The following is an 18,639-nucleotide window of genomic DNA, read 5'->3' as shown; positions in this document are numbered from 1 at the left end:
TATGCTTTAAGTAGAAAAAAATACCATATATATGGATCATTCTACTAATTTTATCCCATTTTAATGCCTTTTTCAGAAACCCTATGCAGGATTGCTATGAGTCAGAACTGACTTGACGGCACACAACAACATTATATATGAGACAGACACAGAATGTCCTTGTATGGTGCTGTAGGATAAAGCACTCGACCCTAAGGTTGGTTTGAACCACAAGGTCAGTGGTTCAAACTCACCAGCAGCAACTTGAGAACCTTATACAGGGTCACTATGAGTTAGAAGCGACTTGATGGCACTTTCCAACAGCCATCACTTACTGCCAATTTCAATTCATAGCAACTCCATAGGTCAGAATAGACTGCTTTAGGGGTTTTGAGACTGTAAATCCTTACAGGATTAGACGGCATCATCTAATTCCCTCTGAGCGACTGGTGGGTTTGAACTACTGATCTTGCAGTTAGAAATGCAATGCCTAACCCACTGTGTCATGCAAACCCTATGGAGCTCAATTCTTTTATGAAACACACGGGGTCAACATGAGTCAGAATCAACTCTATGGCAATTGTTTTGGTTTTGGTCTGGAGCATTTTGCAATGTTGAATGCATACAAAACTTACTTTCATTAAAGTCTCTCCTAAAAACATTTATTTATGTGTATTATTATTGTAAGCAGAATTAAGCTAATAAGGCCAAAAAGGCCCAGCAAATGCATTTTTTTTTTAAAGCTACATTGTTATTGTTGTTGTTGTTGTTAAGTGCCGGCAAGTCAATTCCAACCCATAGCTACCCTGTATAGGGTCCCCAAGGAGCAGCTGGCGAGCTTGAACCACTAACCTTGCAGTTTAAACGAGTTGCAGTCTGATGCATTCGCCCACAGCGCCACACCAGGTCTATTAGCAGGCAGTTTTTCCCAGCTTATACCCCTTTCTGTTTCCTCCCTCAAATAAGGAACCTGATCAGAAGCTAAGAATATAGTTAAACATTTTAAAATGTCTCTTTGTGCAAGTCTAGCTCCTTTACAAGCAAAAACAAAAACAAAAAAAGCCAGGTCAGAACACCCTGGTTCCAGCTATTGATACCATAAACAGCTAGAGTTCCAAGAATCAAAGTGCCCACTGAGATTGGTAACAGTACACAGGAAGATATTTATTGTTTCAACATTTGTCATTTGTACCCACACCTTTGCCTCATGAAAGTTTCTATACATTTGATAAATAATGATTTTTCCTTGTTCATCCCCTGAAGCCTTCCTGAAGCCCTATAAAATACACCTTATTCCCCTCCTTGGGGAGACTGATTGCAGAGATGTCCCTGTCTCCCTGCATTTTCAAATTTGCAATAAAGCTGTCCCTTTTATCTTCTAAAAAGGCCTATCTTGGGATCTTGGTCTGTCACCTGTGGCAGGCAGACAACTCAGGTTTTGTCTGGCATCATTATTTGCTTTGCCTTTTAGTTCTTTAAGTCATCCTATTATAACACAATGACTAAATACTGTTTCTTTAATTTGCCATGATTAATGTACTGGTGTTTCTATTCCAAGCATGAAAGGATACTGTAGTACAATTAGTTGCAGTAGCTAGCAAAGTTAGCATGCTAACCTTTTTTGTGGATGTTGTTGGAAATATTTATAATTTCCTGTGAAATCAAGTTTTGTCTACAACCTCTCCTGAAATTATAGGCAGCATTAACTAGAGAATTGTATATTGTCACGTCCTTAATCTTTCTCCATTATAGTTGGTAATACAGGGTTACTATGAGTCAGAACCAGCTCGATGGCACTTAACAGCAACAACATTCTAGTGTGATAGTGAGTATGCTTCAGGGTAAAATGCCTGATCCCATTCAGTACACCTTGAGGGTTATTGTTGTTAAATGCAGTTGAGTCGTTTCCAACTCACAGTGACCTTGTCTAGGATTTCCAAGGAGCATCTAGTGGGTTTGAACTGATGACCTTGTGGTTCCCAGTCCAGTGCTGATCCATAGTGCCACAGAATTCATGTTTGCCTCAGTTTGTTTATCTGCAAAATGAGGAGATTAAATTATGCTTCTCAGATATTCAAACTATGAAGTTCAGAACACCATATTTTCATGAAGGTACTTCAAGGGTCATTGCAAAAAAAGGAACAAAAATGCATCCAAGAGACTATTAGTCTGGACCCTCTTTCCACTGCCATTTAAGCCAACACTACTTTTACCTAGTGTACTATTGTTAAACATGAGGCTTTATATGAAATAAACAAACAGATAAAGGATTCTGCAAAAAAGAGAAAGAGATTAAACAACTTTTTAAAATGTTATGGGCTTGACAGTCACACTCCTAGCTCTAAATGAACACATCTCAACCTTTTTTCATTATCTCTATAAGGAGTTTCTTTAGATATTTCCCCCACTACTCTCCTCTCCCCATGACATTTTAAGATCTCAGATATGCTATATATTTGTTTATGTACTCTTAAAACAAAAATCATATTAGGTCAAGACTATAAAGTTATTGGAGTCCTGGTGTGGTTCTGTGGGTTAATGCGCCAGGCTGCAAGGCCATTTGAACTGTAAGGTCGGCGGTTCAAGCTCACAAGCAGCTCCTTAGAAACCCTATACACTGTCGCTATGTGTCGGAACCGACTCAATGTCATTTAATAACAACAACAACAACACAAATTTATTAAAGTTTATTTAATATTCCATTTAAAAATCAGTAGCACTTCAATTAGAGAGTCAAAAGATTACAAAGATGAAAGAACTACCAAAGTGTTTACATCCCCTTATTAGGGACATTGTGGCATTGTATACTGCCATTGAGTTGGTTCCAACTCAAAGCGACTCTGTGTATGGTTCCCGAGGAGCAGCTGGTGAGCTTGAACTATCGACCTTGCAGTTCAAATCAACATTGCATTCCAGTACATTTACCCAGAGCATCATCACACAAGGACTCCCTTATGACATTACCATAGCAAAAGAACAGAAAAATGTTTTCATAAGAATGTTTTATCTTAAAACACAGTTTCCTTTCCAACACTGCAGTTTCTGTTTCCCCAAAATTGACTACTGAATTTTTCAAAAGAGCACAATGCCCCAGGCGAAACATTGTATTGATTAGCAAGACGATTGTTTCACATAAATGTAACTTTCAGGAGGCCAATCTACATAAAGTTCAAGGTTTAAATGATTACCTCAAGGTTATGGTGTGGATGGGTCTCAACCAACTACTTGTATTCCAGAAATCTGGATTTCAGAAGAATTAAAATGTTTTCAGTATTATATGTATATCAGAGTCCTGGCATGGTGTTGTTGGGTAACCATTGGACTGCTAACCACAAGGTCAGCAGTTCAAACCCACTAGCTGTTCTTTGGAAACCCTATTAAGGGCCGCTGTGAGTTATGACTGACTCAACGGCACTTATCAACACCAACAACATACGTATATTTGTGCTTTATACATTTAAAAAAATATGATTTTTGTCTCTATAAGTTTATTTTCCTCCCTGGTGACATCATTCTCATTTAGAATGCATGCTCTGAATAACCCACTAAAAACTGAGTGACTTTGAGCTAATTATCAGTTCAGTTGTGTCAAGCTGGTTCTAACTCATGATGACCCACTGAGCTATTAACTTAGCCTCCATTTCCATTTATAAAACAGAAGAAATAACTTAAAAGCATACGAAGGTAAGTAAAAAAAATATTGCTGTTGAGTTCCAGTGTATTTCTGAAGAGCAGTTCTCTCAGAAATACAATTGTCTTATCTTGTCAGGATGCCTGCAAAAAAAAATTAAAAGGTCTAATCAAAACAATGGTTTTCAAGGGGATCTGTTGAGCCAGTGACATTCACCTAAGAGAGGTCAATTCAGAAAGTTATAGTGACTGTTTTTTGGAATTCCAAATATGCGATCTTAATAGATTTTTCTCAAAGGACGCAAGGTGATTACTGGGGCGTATTAAGACAAAGTTTTAACAAAATAGGAAACAACATTGGTGAGGAAAAGAATATGAAAATTGTGCCAAGGAAAAATTTTCCATCACAACAATGCACCTGCTAGTTCTTCCAGGGTAGCAAGGGCGGTCCTATGGGAAATTCATGGGAAACTTTACCCCAGGCCCTCTATAGCCCTGAGCTTACCCTTTCATATTTCTTTTTGTTCTCCAAACTCTAAAGACACTGCAAAGGAACACAACTGAGTTGCTCGCAGATGCCACAATAACCATTTTGACACAATGTATATTGAAGAGTACAGATTCTTCAGGGGAAGGATTACAAAGATGGCAATACCACCTTCAGAAATGTATAGGCCTAACTGGAGAATATGTGGAGAAACAATAGCTTAACATTTTGATATATTTGTTTAATAAAGGTTTCTATAATTTTGTAGCAATACTTTTTGACTTACCCTCATATTACCAAATTTAATTGAGTAATGTGAAAAGATTACATCAAAGTGGTGGTGTAGTGGTGGGACTTCAAGTCACTTCTGACTGATAGCTGACCTGTATAGGGTTTCCAAAGCTGTAGATCTCTACAGTAGCAGAAAACCTCATTTTTCTCCAGAGGAGTCACTGGTGGATTCACACAACTGACCTTGTGGCTAGCAGTCCATACTTTAAACCACTATGCTACCAACAAAGTTGTGTTTGTTGTGAAGTGCTGTTGAGTTGGTCCCAGCTCATGACGAGTTTGAACCATCAACCTTGATGTTCAAAATAACCTTGCGGTTCAGTACTTATCCTACAGCACCATGCCAGGACTCCTTTTAGTAAAGTTAATTGTTTCTTATCCATAGTGACCATGTGCAGGGTTTCCAAGGAGCAGCTGGTGAGCTTGAACCACCAACCTTGTGGTTCAAATCAACCTTGCAATCCAGCACATTAGCCTGCAGTGCTACACTGGGACACCTATAGCAAAGTTGTTGTTTTGTTGTTAAATGTTGTCTAGTCAGTTCTGACCCACAGCGACTCTGTATCGTGTTTTCAAGGAGCAGCTGGTGAGCTTGAACCACTGACCTTGTGGTTCAAACTGACTTTGTAGTCTCATGTATTAACCCACAGCCCCACACCAGGACTCCAGTTGGTATGTATTACAATCTCAATAAATATTAATTGTCCTCCAGTTTAGAAGTCCCTTTCAGTTTTGATATTCTATGAAATCACAATTCTATTTGGATAAGTTAAAACTTAGGTATTTTCAAAACTGAGCTTCTCATAATGCCGTTCTTATCAACTTCTCCTCCAAATTCCCAGGGGCAATCAGCATCACCAAAAATGCTTCAGTTCCTCAGGCAAGTCTCTTTGACTTTTCGCTCTGACTAAATGCAACCAACTCAAGGCGACATAGGGTTAACAGTGCCTCCCCAAAACCTGGAAAGAAGGAATGAAATACAGTTGTCCTCCTAAGAATTAAACTAATTAAATTAACACATAACTGAGAAAAGGATTTTTTTTTTTAGATCAACTGACAACTGAATACTAGCATATATTAATCTTTCTAAATAAAAATATTCATCAGAGCTTTGGCAGTCAGAATTAGTAGAAATGAGTCTATTCAACAGGCATCTAAAATTCAACACATGCAAAAGTAAACTCAGTATCTTTTCCTACATGCCTGTTTCTTAACCAATAAGCTCAGCTCAATAAACAGCAATAGCACCTATTCAGTTACCCAAGCAGAAACTGACTTCTTTCACAACTAGGGTCTAAATTCTGTCAATCCCTCAACCCTAACTTGTCTCAACTGCATTCTCCCCGCACCATTGCCCTGGTCTCAGGCCAGGCTCTGCCTCTACTCACCTGAATGGCTAAGACAATCTCCACCTGCTTTTTCAGCCACCACTGTAATCCTCCAATTTATTCTGGAAGCTGCTGCCAGAGTGCTCTCTGTAAAACATCTGATCATCTATGTTACTCCTCAGGTTAAATCTAGCTACTCCAACATCATATCCCAACAGTTTTCAGAATCAATTTAGAAATTCCTTAGATTAGACACAGAAATTATGTCTAATTCTCCCAACCCTGTTGTTAAATACCTTTTTCTTACATTCTTCCCAAATGTAGCATCTGACTCTGTCATCCTAATGCTTCTTCCCACCTATGCTTTTCACTTATAAATACCTCAAAATAAGTATTCATTTATGAAAATACTGATTTTTTCCGACCCTCTTATCTGAATTGAATGTTTTCTGAAGAACAGTTCCAGTATCCCTTTACTATTGGTGGCTTTTAGTGAAATTGTGCAGAGGCTTTAAGAGCAATGTGGAAGGAAGTGACAGATCTCAAGCAGATGCCAAGGAAAGAAGCCAGAAGCAGGCTTTGATGGCTGCAAAGTCATGGATCCCTTAAAGCCACCTCAGAACCCCAGTCTGTGGTACAATGTGCTTAGCACGGCAGTGGAAATATACAACCATCTGGATACTAGTGGCTGTTACCTGCCATGGTCCACTCCATTTCTCTCATTCAGAGTGTGTCTCTACATGTCCAGCTACCAACAATTTTGCAGGGGTTCAGTGATAAAAACAACACATTATGTTCATCATGCTCTTTTTCCATCCCCACTATCTTTTCCCAAATTATTCTGCCACCAGTAAGAGAAACAAATTGGACTCTTTCCCTCAATCAGTGCCCCTGTCTGCCCTAACATCTCTGGTAACCACTGATAGTCTTGGTGTTAAGTGCCGTCAAGTCGGTTCTGATCCATAGCGACCCTGTATAAGGTTTCCTAGGAGCATCTGGTGAGCTTGAACCTCTGATCTTGTGGTTCAAGCAACTTTACAGTTCAGCACATTAAACCTACAGCGCCACACGAGGACTCCTCTGATAGTCTTGTTTTTTTTAAGTACGGTGGAGTCGGTTCTGACTCATAGGGACCCTGCACAGGGTTTCCGAGGCTGCAAATTTTTACGGCAGCAGATTTCTCCCGCGGAATAGCTAGTAGTTTCGAACTGCCTTCCTTGAGGTTAGCAGCCCGATTCGTAACCGCTACGCTACCAGAGCTCCTTACTGATAACCGTAGTCTCTACTTATTTGACTATTTCATATAAATGCGATCATACAACATTTTTCCTTTGTTACTGGCTTATTTAACTCAACATAAAGTTTACAAGTTCACTCATGTAACATGCATCACAACTTCATTTCTCTTATGGCTGAGTGCTATTTAATTATATGTACCATGTTTTGTCTATCCATTCATCTGCTGATGAGCATTTGGGTTGACCTTTTGGCTATTGTGAAGAGTGCTGCACAGTTTTCTGTTTACATTCCTGCTTCAAATTAAAAAACTTTTTTTTTATATATATATCTAGGTTGGAACTGTTACGTCATATGGTAGTTCTATGCTTAATGTTTTTCTTTTAACTTTTTATCGTGAACTGAGTGAAGTTTTACAGAGCAGACCATCAGTTTTACATTTAGAAAATTATATACTGTACTTTATTACATAGTTGCAATCCCTTTCACGTACCAACAGTTAACAGCATTTTCCTCTATTCACTTTAACTATTGCATTGCTCCTTGTGTCGCCCACTACCTTCATCTTGCCTCTGCTAACCTTGCTCTTGAATATTGCCTGCCCTGTCACCCATGTTAACATGTGTCTACCCTTAAGTCCATGGATAATTTTCCATCATTCCCCTTCCCCTTAACCATCATTGTTGTTGTTGTTAGGTGCTGTCAAGTCAGTTCCGACTTTTAGTGATCCTGTATAGAGTTGCCAAGGAGCAGCTAGTGGGTTTGAACTGCCTACCTTGTGGTTCACAGTCCACACCAGGAGTTCTCACCATGATAGATTGCTGGTTTTCTCATGAAAACCTTTTTCAACTTTTTGCAACATGGTTTGATACAATTTTTGTCCTTTTGTGATTGACTAATTTCACTTAGCATAATATCCTCCAGGTTCAACCATGTTGTGAAGTGTTTCACAGATTCATCATTACTCTTCAACATTTTATAGTATTCAATTGTATGTATATACTGAAGTTTATTTAACCATTCGTCTGTTGATGGGCATTTAGACTGTATCTGTCTTTTTGATATGTCTCTTGTAGACAGCATGTTGATGGATTCTGTTTTCTTATCCATTTGCTCTTTGTATCTCTTGACTGGTACATTTGATCTATTTACATTCATTATAATCATCAATAGGTATGAATTTATGTCACTTTTCTGTGTGGTTTGTGTGTATGTGTGTTACTGCTGGATTCTTTGTTCCATATAAATTTCTATGCGGAATTAATTTTGTTTGTGGGTTTTACTTTCATTTTTATTTTTATTGTGTTAATGTTTACTAAATCTTTGATTTTTCTCTTTTTAATTTGTAGGTGTATTCTTTTTCTTGAGGTTAACTTGTAATTTATTAATATTTTCCCTGTTTAAAACAGTCTGTTTCATCTAGAAATCTATTTTCCATGCCATTTGGAAATTCTGTATTTACACTATTACCTCTTTTTGCTTTGTAGTTGACTTCTTGACACATTGGTATCTCTGGTTCCCTATTTTCAGTTTTCTATATTTGTTTTGGTTTAAATATTTCTTTATCTGTATTAATTTCTTGTCACGTATGATGAAATGATTCTGTCAAATAGATGAGTGACAGTGGATTATGTGGCAAATCATTTGCAGATCAGCCATGGCTCTGCCTATGAAATTATCCATGACAGACTTGGGTTACAAAAAGTTTGTGCAAGATGGGTACAGAAACAACTCATGGAAAAGCATAAACAGAGCATTTAGACATCTGCCAACAAAATGTGTATCGATACTCGAAGAAAGGTAAGTTTTTTTTAAAAAAATGTTACTGGTGATGAGGCATGGATTCATTGCTACAAGCCTGAGAGTAAATGGCACAGTATGGAGTGGAAACATCCTCAATTGCTGACTAGGAAAAAGTTCAAAAGTCAACCCTTAGCTGGAAAATTGATGTTTAATGTTTTCTGGGATTATCAAGGGTCAGTACTGGAACATTATGAAGAAAAGATTTAACAGTCAACAGTGGTCATTACAGTGAGATGCTCATTGAAGACCTGGAGCCTAAACTTCAAATTAAATACAGAGAGAGGACTGCTATCCAAGGGCACTGTGATCTTGCATGACAATGCACAACCACACATTTCTGCCCACACTGTTGACACTCTCCAAAAACTTCGTTTTGAAGTGTTCAAGCATCACCCCCTAGAGTGCTGATCTTGCTTCATCGGACTTTCACCTGTTGGTCCCCTGAAAGCAGTCCTTCAAGTATGAAGATTCACCTCTGATGAAGAAGTGAAGACGCAGCACATTTGTGGCTTGTAGCTCAGCCTAAAACATTGTTTAATAAGGGAATGTGAAAGTTTGTTGACAGATGGACAAAGAGTTTTGAAAAGCAAAGAGATTATATTGAAAAATGATGTATTTGTCTTTTCTAAAAGTTGAATAAAATGAATTCTGCAGATAGAATGTGGATAATTTTTGACGTCCTCGTATGTTGTCTGTTTATTCTTGTAGTATTTTCCTGAATTCCTCTAAAGTTTTCATTGTGTTCTCTAATCTTTTTGTCTATTCTTTGAAGGTATCTAATTATCATTCTTTTGTATTCTTTTTCAGTTAGTTCCATTACCTTTACTTCCTCAGAAACATTTTCTGATTTTGCATCTTGGTCATTTGAGTCATTCTCTCTTGTTTCTTTGTGAGGGCAAACATTGTTGTCTCTGGGGCATTGTGGGGTTATCATATTTGTAAAAACAAACAGTGCAATTGTTGGATCAGAGGGGACAAATCTCTGGGGAGCTCCTGCAATTCAAGGAGCTCATGAGATGGTTGTGGAAGGGATGTGACAGCAGACTTCCTGGCCTTAGATGGAGTTCCTACTGGCCTCGGTGTTATCTATGTTCAGGGCATTCAATCAGGAAGTAGTTAGTGGGGGCCTTTCATGTTTGTTTTATTTTGTCTCTTATATCTTTGGTATAGTGCATTTACCTAGTTGGTGCATTTACATAGTTGGATCCTTATAGTTCATTTACCTAGTTGACCATCTTGCTGAAAGTTCCTCTGTTGAACTTTTTGAGGAATCATCAAACTTTTCCATGACAACTGGACCATTTTGCACTACCCTTAGCAGTGGATGAGGGTTCCAATCTCTCCATATTCCTTGTCTTTACCTGCTGTTTTCTGGTTTTGTTTGCTTGTATCATAGCCATTGTAGTGGGAGTGAAGTGGTATCTCACTGTGATTTTAATCTGTATCTTCTTGATGACCAATGACATTTTCAGCATCTTCTCATGTGCTTGATGGACACTTGTGTATCTTTTTCGGTGACGTGTCTTTTCAAGTCCTTTGGGCAGATGATTCTTTATTGTACATATCAATACACTAGAGGGCATGTCGTATCCCCCACCTCACTCTTTTTTTTTGTTTTTTTTTTTTAAGCTTGTATTGTAAATTGAATGATAGGATCTCTCACCCCACTTCTCAATAATAGTATTTCCCTCCAATCATTATGACAACACAAACAGGTCTACTGATTTTTAAACTTCCCTTTGGTGGCATGGTGGTGCTGCTCACAGTTGAGAACTATTTAACCCATTCTCCCAAATTCTCAACTCCAAATTCCTGGGGAAGCCAATCCTCTTACCATTTTAGAGAGCAGCTATATACCTTAAAATGTTACTAGGATGACATTCCCTAAGTACTAACTGTGTATTTAATAAGTATTCATTCTCTCTGGAGAAGAAAGAAAGAAATAGCAGTTTGAGACTGTCAACTATTATTTTCAAGTGAACACACCAAGATTGTGTGCACTTTCCAGAAACAAAATGCTTTTATTACTATAGTAGTTTTCATAATACCTGTAAACTTCTTATGCTAGTCCATTGATGAAGACATGAGTTCAGGTTTCTCAAAAGCATGAGGTGGGTTAAGTCTTTTTAACTCCAAACAGTAAGCCTAACTGGTAAGACTTGTCTGCCTTGAACATATGCTCTTTTATCTTTACGGGATCAAAGTGACAACAGTAAGTTAAAAAATAGATAGGCGCCTTAGTGGATGGGGAGATTATGTTAATAGGGGAGGAGCAAATCAGAGAAGAATGGGAATGGTTACACAGCTCAAATAATGGAATCAATGGCTCTAAATTGCACATATATAAATGATTGAATTGCTGTGTTGCTGTGAAAAACTTATAAAAATCCATTGCTCTCAAGTAGATTCTAACTCATAACAACCTTAAAGGACAGAGTAGAATTGCCCCACAAAGTTTACAAATTTATATCTTTATGGAAGCAGATTGTCACATCTTCCTCCCAAGAAGTGGCTAGGGTATTCAAACCATCAACCTTTCCATTAGCAGCCAAGCACTTAGTCACTGCACCAAGGCTCTACTCAACAATAACAAAATTAATAATAATAATAAAAAGAATGAGGAGGGGAAACCTCTCCAACATAAACCAACGTGGCAATAGCAGTTTGAGTAGAGAAAAAGAAGAAGGACAATCTTTTAACTACTTGCTTGGTATCATAAACCTTTTACCTTCTATTGACATGAAAAGAATCAAACTTGAGCCTGCGTTATTCTAGGGAGTGGCCCCAAAGTTTCAATACACTTAGCCAGTGACCAAGCTATTGTATGGAATGACAAAGATTTCAATACACTTAACAAGTCACCCACACAATGGGAAGAGAATTTTCTCTATATTTTATGAGGATGTTTACTTTTTCTTTCAAGGCATGAAGAAGAAAGCTGGTTAGATGACTAGAAATTCATTCTATTTCTTTTCAGTGTTTTTTACTAACATCCATACATAATTTTTCAAAGGTCTGTTTAGCTTATCAGTACTATTGTTGTTGTTGTTAAGTGCTGTCAAGTGGATCCCAACCCATAGTGACCCTGTGTAGGGTTTCCAAAGAGCAGCTGGTGAGCTTGAACTGCCAACTTTGTACTATAGTGGTTACAAAATGGGTTGCAAACCTTAAATTCAGCAGTTCAAAACTACCAGCTGTTCCACGGGAGAAAGAAGAGGCTTTCTGCTCTCATAAAGATTTACAGCCTCGGAAACCCTGTACAGGGTCACTATGAGTTGGAACTGACTCCATCGCACATAACCAAACAACCAACATTCTACTACCGGAGTACTAGTGGTGATGTGGGTTAATATTCTGGACTACAAAATCAATTTTAACTGCGAGGTCAGTGGTTCAAGCTTACCAGCTGCTCTTTGGAAGGTAACCCTATACAGGGTTGCTATGGGTCAGAACTGACTCAACAGCACTTAACAACAACATTCTACTATTGGAGTTCTGGTGTGGTGCTGTGGGGTAACTGCAAGGTTGGTTTGAACTGCAAGGTTGGCAGTTCAAACTCACCAGCCACTCCTTGGAAACCGTATACAGGGTCTGTATCAGTCAGAACCAATTTGATGGCATGTAACAACAACAACAGCAACAACATTCTAGTACTTCTATAAATAGAAAATATGATTCATAATTCTGCAGTTTGAATTAACATATACTTCTTTCTTCATTTACCTAGTTTTGTTTTTACTATAAAATCTCTCCAGGGTTCTGCAATCTAGGAGTATCACACCATTTTTTTTCTTCTCTTTTCCAGTAAATTCTTGCCTTTACCTCAGGTTGTGTTTTTCTAAATAGGTTTAGATTTTTCTTTTCGTAAAGGCAAATGCTTGAGCCTAATTATCATCCCGCCATATGGTCTTTTGCCTCCTCTTTATTCCACAAAAATATCACGCAATTCTTTTACAATTGTTGTAGAAATTCATCTGACCTCTTCCCATTATATTCGTACACCTCCAAACTCACCATCTGTCCTTGTCCTTCAGATGGTTACTAAATCCTGAATTCATTTTAAGGTCCTGCCATTTCTATAACTCTATTTCTCACCTCTCTCAAGTTATATGATTCCCAAAACCTAATTTCTACTTGTTACTAACAGGAGGGAGTGAACTATTGTAAACAAAATAAAACATCTTCTGTTCATTTACACTGTGACAGGGAATACTTGCACCTCTCCCATTCCCTGAAAAGTGTCTTGAGCAAGGACAAAATACACTAGCAAAAAGGAGACGTGAAGAGCACGATTGAGGTCTTAAAAAGACATTTTTTTCTGGTACACTTTGGCCCTGTTGAACTCACCTAGGGAGATAATTCTAGCTCAGAATTCTGTTGCTAGCCGAAACAACAAGACTAGGGTAAGATGTGGTTGCCCTCCTTTAAATCTATGCCTGAACATTATTAAACCTTAATAATGTTCGGGCATTGTCTACTTTCTTTAAGTAACCACTCTACTAATTGCTCTGTCCTTAATAAATTTCTGCACATACTTTTTGAAATGAAGTAACATTTATAGTTTGGCCTAACTTTCTAATCGGTGTTTTAAAGGACTGCACCTCATTCTAATATTCAAAATTTGAAATGCATGTTCTTATTAACCTATTTAACTTATGTGGCTTTATGTCTTTTGACCATGTCCTCTTCCAATAAAAAGCTGAAATTTCCCAGCTTTTTATTGGAAGATACAAGATCAACATACAAAAATCAATCTAATTCCTTTACACTAGTAGACAGTTCTGAAAAGGAAATTAGAAAAACAAAACCATTTACAATTGCCACTCAGAAGATGGAATACTTGGGTATAAATCTAACCAGAGAAACAAAAGACTTATACAAAGAAAACTACAAAATACTACTATAAGAAACCAAAAGAGACCTACAAAAATGGAGGAATATGCCATGCTCTGCTATTCATAAGGTTTTCAGTGTCTAGTGATTTGGAAGTAGCTCATCACTCTTTCTTCCTAGTCTGTCTTTGTCTGAAAGCTCATCTGAAACCTGTCCACCATGGGTGATCCTGCTGGTCCTTTAAAATACTGGTGGCATAGTCCTCAGAATCACAGCAACTCAAGCCACCACAACACGACAGACAGAGGAGTGGTGGCCATTTGGTTTTATGTCGAAACAACAACAACAACAACAATATTCTACTATTGGAGTTCTGGTGTGGTGCTGTAGGGTAATGCCTGATAGATTTTTGCAAGACCAATGATTTCTTCATTGAAAGTACCTTTTTAAAATAACGTAAAGATGATTATACACATGGACCTCACTAGATGGACTACATGGAAATCAGACTGACTGAATCTATGGAAAGAGATGGTAGAAAAGATCCATATGATAAGCCAAAATAAGGCCAGGAGCAGACTGTGGATTAGACCATCAGTTGCTCGTATGCAAGTTTAGGCTGAAGCTAAAGAAAATGAAAACAAGTCCACAAGAGTCAAAATATGATCTTGAACATATCCCACCTGAATTTAGAGATCAACTCAAGAACATACTTGATGCATTAGACACTAATGACCTAAGATCAGAAGAATTGTGGGATGACATCAAGAACATCATACACAAAGGAAGCAAAAGGTCATAAAGAAGGCAAAAAAGAAGGAAAAGACCAAAATGGATGTCATAAGAGACTCTGAAAATTGCTCTCCAGTGTAGAGATGCTAAAGCAAATGGAATAAATGAGGAGGTAAAAGAGCTAAATAGGAAATTTCAAAGTCCACTTAGAGACGACAATGTCAAATATTATAACGAAATGTGCAAAGAGCTGGAGTTAGAAAACTAAAAGGGAAGAACACTCTCAGCATTTCTCAAGCTGATGGAAGTGAAGAAAAAAAATTCAAGTTTCGACTTGAAATATTGAAGGATTCTATGCGAAAAATAGTGAATGATGCAACAAGCACTAAAAGAAGATGGAAAGAAAACACAGAGTCACTGTACCAAAAGAAGTGTTTGATGTTTGAAGAGCATATGAGCAAGAGCCAATGAAACTGAAGGAAGAAGTCCAAGGCATTTATGCCAATAAATTTGGAAGACAGCTACCTGGCAAACTGATTGCAAGAGAGCCATATCTGTACCAATTCAAAAGAGATATGACAAAATGAAATGCAGAAATCATTGAACAATATCATTAAGCACTTACTGATAAAACAAACAAAAAACTCCTACAGCCTTCACTATGGATTGCACCTCAACATGAAGAATAAAAAAATTCTCACATCTGGATCAGTGAGCAACATTATAATAAACAGAAGAGATTGCAGTTGCCAAGAATTTTGTTTTACTTGTATCCACAATAAAAGTGTGTGGAAGCAGAAATCAAGAAATAAAGTATCAAGAAAGTCTGTATTGAGCAAATCTGCTACAAAAGACCTTTTGAAAACATTAAAAAACAAAAATCAAAGATGTCACTTTAAGAACTAAGGTGTGCCTGGTCCAAACCATAGTGTTTTCAATTGTCTCACCTGCCTGTGAAATCTGGGAAATGAATAAGGAAGATGAAACAAGAACTGATACCTTTGAACTATGGTCTTGACAAAGAATATTGAATATACAATGTACTGGCAGAAGAATAAATGAATCTGTCTTGGAAGAACTACAGTTGGAATGCTCCTTGCTAGTGAGCATGGTAAGACTTTATCCCCTGCATTTTGATCATATGAGGGGGCTTTAAAAAGTTCATGAGATAATGAAGTCAGACTAAGCCCATATAGTCACTGCTTTCAAAAATCTCAAAATGCAGTCCACTCGGACCACCAGCTAATGATGGGGATTACTTGGCTGCCTATGAGATGGCTTAAGAAGTGATTTGTGTATTTAATTTTTAATTATGACAGAAGCCCATGGGGGCCTCCAGAGTTAAGCATGAGAATAGAAAATCTACAGCTGAGGAAGGAGAAGATTCCAGGGACAACATAGCCTGAAGGAAGTCTGGAGTCTGGAGGTCCAGCAACCCATAAGGAAGCCCAAGTACAGGCTGTTTAGGGTCAGGGCTAGGAGCTGGACCATTCAACAGGACTTGCTGCTTTAGTGTTCTGGAGAGTTATTTAAATGAAAAGTCTTTCCTTTAGAACATGGTAACACAGGGTAATAAAAAATAAATTTATTATTAACTAAAAAAAATATTCATGGGGAAAATAGAATTAAAAGACAATGGAATTGGATCTAGGAAAAATATGGGAGACTAGAAAGAATGGCTGTGAGGCTGTCTATAGCAAGGATACAGAAAACCTGGCAAGACAGATCTAGAGGACGGCCCTGGAAACTCTGTGCTCCAGAGGAACATATAGAAAAGTGGATCGAGTGTTTACTGGGAGACAGAGTTGAATAGATGCACAAGAGACAAGGTGACTGATGAGCAGCAGCAGCTGACAGAACCTGTCTCAGCCATCTTGAAAGTTTGTGAATGGTTTTAGAGATGAGAAAGCATATTCGCATTGCAGAAACCTATCTGAGGCTCACAGAGACAAAGAAGACTACAATAGCGGTCATACAGACAAGCCACAGTTGTAAGCTATACAGCCCCACCAATTGGACAAGAGCCAATACCAGCTGCTATATACCAGAACAACGATGACAACCAACATCTGTTAACACCAATCTGAATTGAACTGTAAAGGATAATGGAATTTTTCCAGGGACTTTATGAAGCCCTCTTTTACTATCAGGAGGCACCAGTCCCTGGAGAAGGACATCAAGCTTAATAAATTAGAGAGTCAGTGAAAAAGTGAAAGACCCTCAATGTAATAGATTGACACAGTGCCGGCAACAATGGGCTCAAACGTAGCAACAATTGTAAGGATATTGCAAGGCTGGGCAGTGTTTCATTCTGATGTACATAGGATTGCTATGAGTCAGAACTGACTTGATGACACCCAAAAACAGCACACACATAGATTTAAACACAGATTCATGTGCACAGATAGACTCATATAGACACATATAATAGCAGGGTCACCCGTGGTGGACAAGATTCAGTGGAACTTCCAAACTAAGACAAATTAGGCAGAAGGAATAGGTGGTTCACTTCTAAGGGATTAGCCACTGGAAACCTAAACTGGAAATAGATAAGCACACATACATATATATGCAGACATAAGCATACACACATACACATGCATATGTGTTTCTTAAAATTCTTAAAATGTTACCATTAGTTCTCATTCCATGGATAACATTATCTAATTGATGTTGTAAAATTGGCTGAAAGCGTGACAGATGGTGGGAAAATAACATTTAGTGTTAAAACTGTGTCATAAATCATTCCTAACTAAGTGAACAGTTTATCCTTCACAGATAATCAGGGGTTGACAGTATCACATCCTGAGGACTGGTACAAAGTACAGGTTTAGAGATGTATTTTTCAGGATTCTTTCCACTATAAATCACGAATTTTCAAAGCAAACTAGCTTATGCACTAAAAATCATGTTATTTTTTCAAATAACGGGAAAAAAATACTATGGAAGTTCATGTAATGGGAAAAAAATCGCACTAGATTTCAGAAGCTAGAGAGCTAGAGATTTAGTAATCAGGGATGGCTGCTTAATTCATAAAATGAAAAAGTGTGACACCTTGTTTAAGAATTATTAATAATTTCATGGTGGCTGTCTTCATTATCTAGTGTTGCTATACAGAAATAGTACAAGTGGATGGCTTTAACAAGCAGAAATTTAGTAACTTACATTTTAAAGATTGTTATGTTGTTAGGTGTCATTGAGTTGGTTCTGATTCATAGTGACTATGCATAATAGAACAAAACACTGCTCATTCCTGTGCCATCCTCAAAATTCTTGTTATCCTTGAGTCCATTGTTGCTGCCACTGTGCCAATCAATCTCACTGGGGGGTCTTCCTCTTTTTTACTGGCCCTCCACTTTATCAAGCATGATGTCCTTTTCCAGGGATTTGTCCCTTCTTGTAACAAGTGTGAAGTATGACAGATGAAGTTTCTCCATGTTGACCTTTCAGAAAAATTCTGGCTGGACTTCTTCCAACACAGATTTGTTTGTTCGTCTGGCAGGCCATAGTGTTTTTAATATTCTCCATCACCGTAATTCAACTACATCAACTGGTTCTACAATCTTCCTTATTCATTGTCCAACTTTTACACACATATGAAGCTATTGAAAATACCATGGCTTGGGCCTGGCACACCTATGTCATCAAAGTGACATCTTTGCTCTTGAACACTTTAAAGGGGCCTTGTGCAGCAGATTTGCCTAATGGAATGCATCTTTTGGTTTCTTGACTACCACTTACATGAGTGTTGATAGTGGAGCCAAGAAAAATGAAGCCTTTGACAGCTTCAATGTTTTGGCCATTTTTCATGATGTTATTTATTGGGACCATGTTTGAAGGGTTTTGTTTCCTTTACAGTGAGGTGCAATTCATACTGCGGTATTTGATCTACATCAGCAAGTATTTTAAGTTCGCTTTGCTTTCAGCAAGCAAGATTGTATCATCTGCATATTGTAAGTTGTTAATGAGTTTTCTTCCAATCCTGATTTATAAAATTCAGCTTCTAAGATTATTTACTCAACATACAGATTGAATAAGTATGGTAAAAGAATACAACCTTGGCACACATCTTTCTTGATTTTAAACCATTCATATTACCTTGTTCTGTTCAAATGGCAGCCTCTTGGAGTTTCCACAAGGACATGTCTTGCATCCAGTATAGATGGAAGTTCTAGTGAAGTTCAGGCTTTTACTCACCCTGTATCCTGCATCTGGTTCATCACCTGACCTCTGGTTCTTGGGACTTCAGCTTGCTACCTGACCTGCCCATTCTGGGATATGTCAGCTTCTGGGCCCCAATAGACCAATAGCCTACTTTTT

The sequence above is a fragment of the Chrysochloris asiatica genome, unplaced genomic scaffold (genome assembly GCF_000296735.1).
Source record: "Chrysochloris asiatica unplaced genomic scaffold, ChrAsi1.0 scaffold00022, whole genome shotgun sequence".
Taxonomy (NCBI): domain Eukaryota; kingdom Metazoa; phylum Chordata; class Mammalia; order Afrosoricida; family Chrysochloridae; genus Chrysochloris; species Chrysochloris asiatica.
This window is presented reverse-complemented; position numbering follows the sequence as displayed.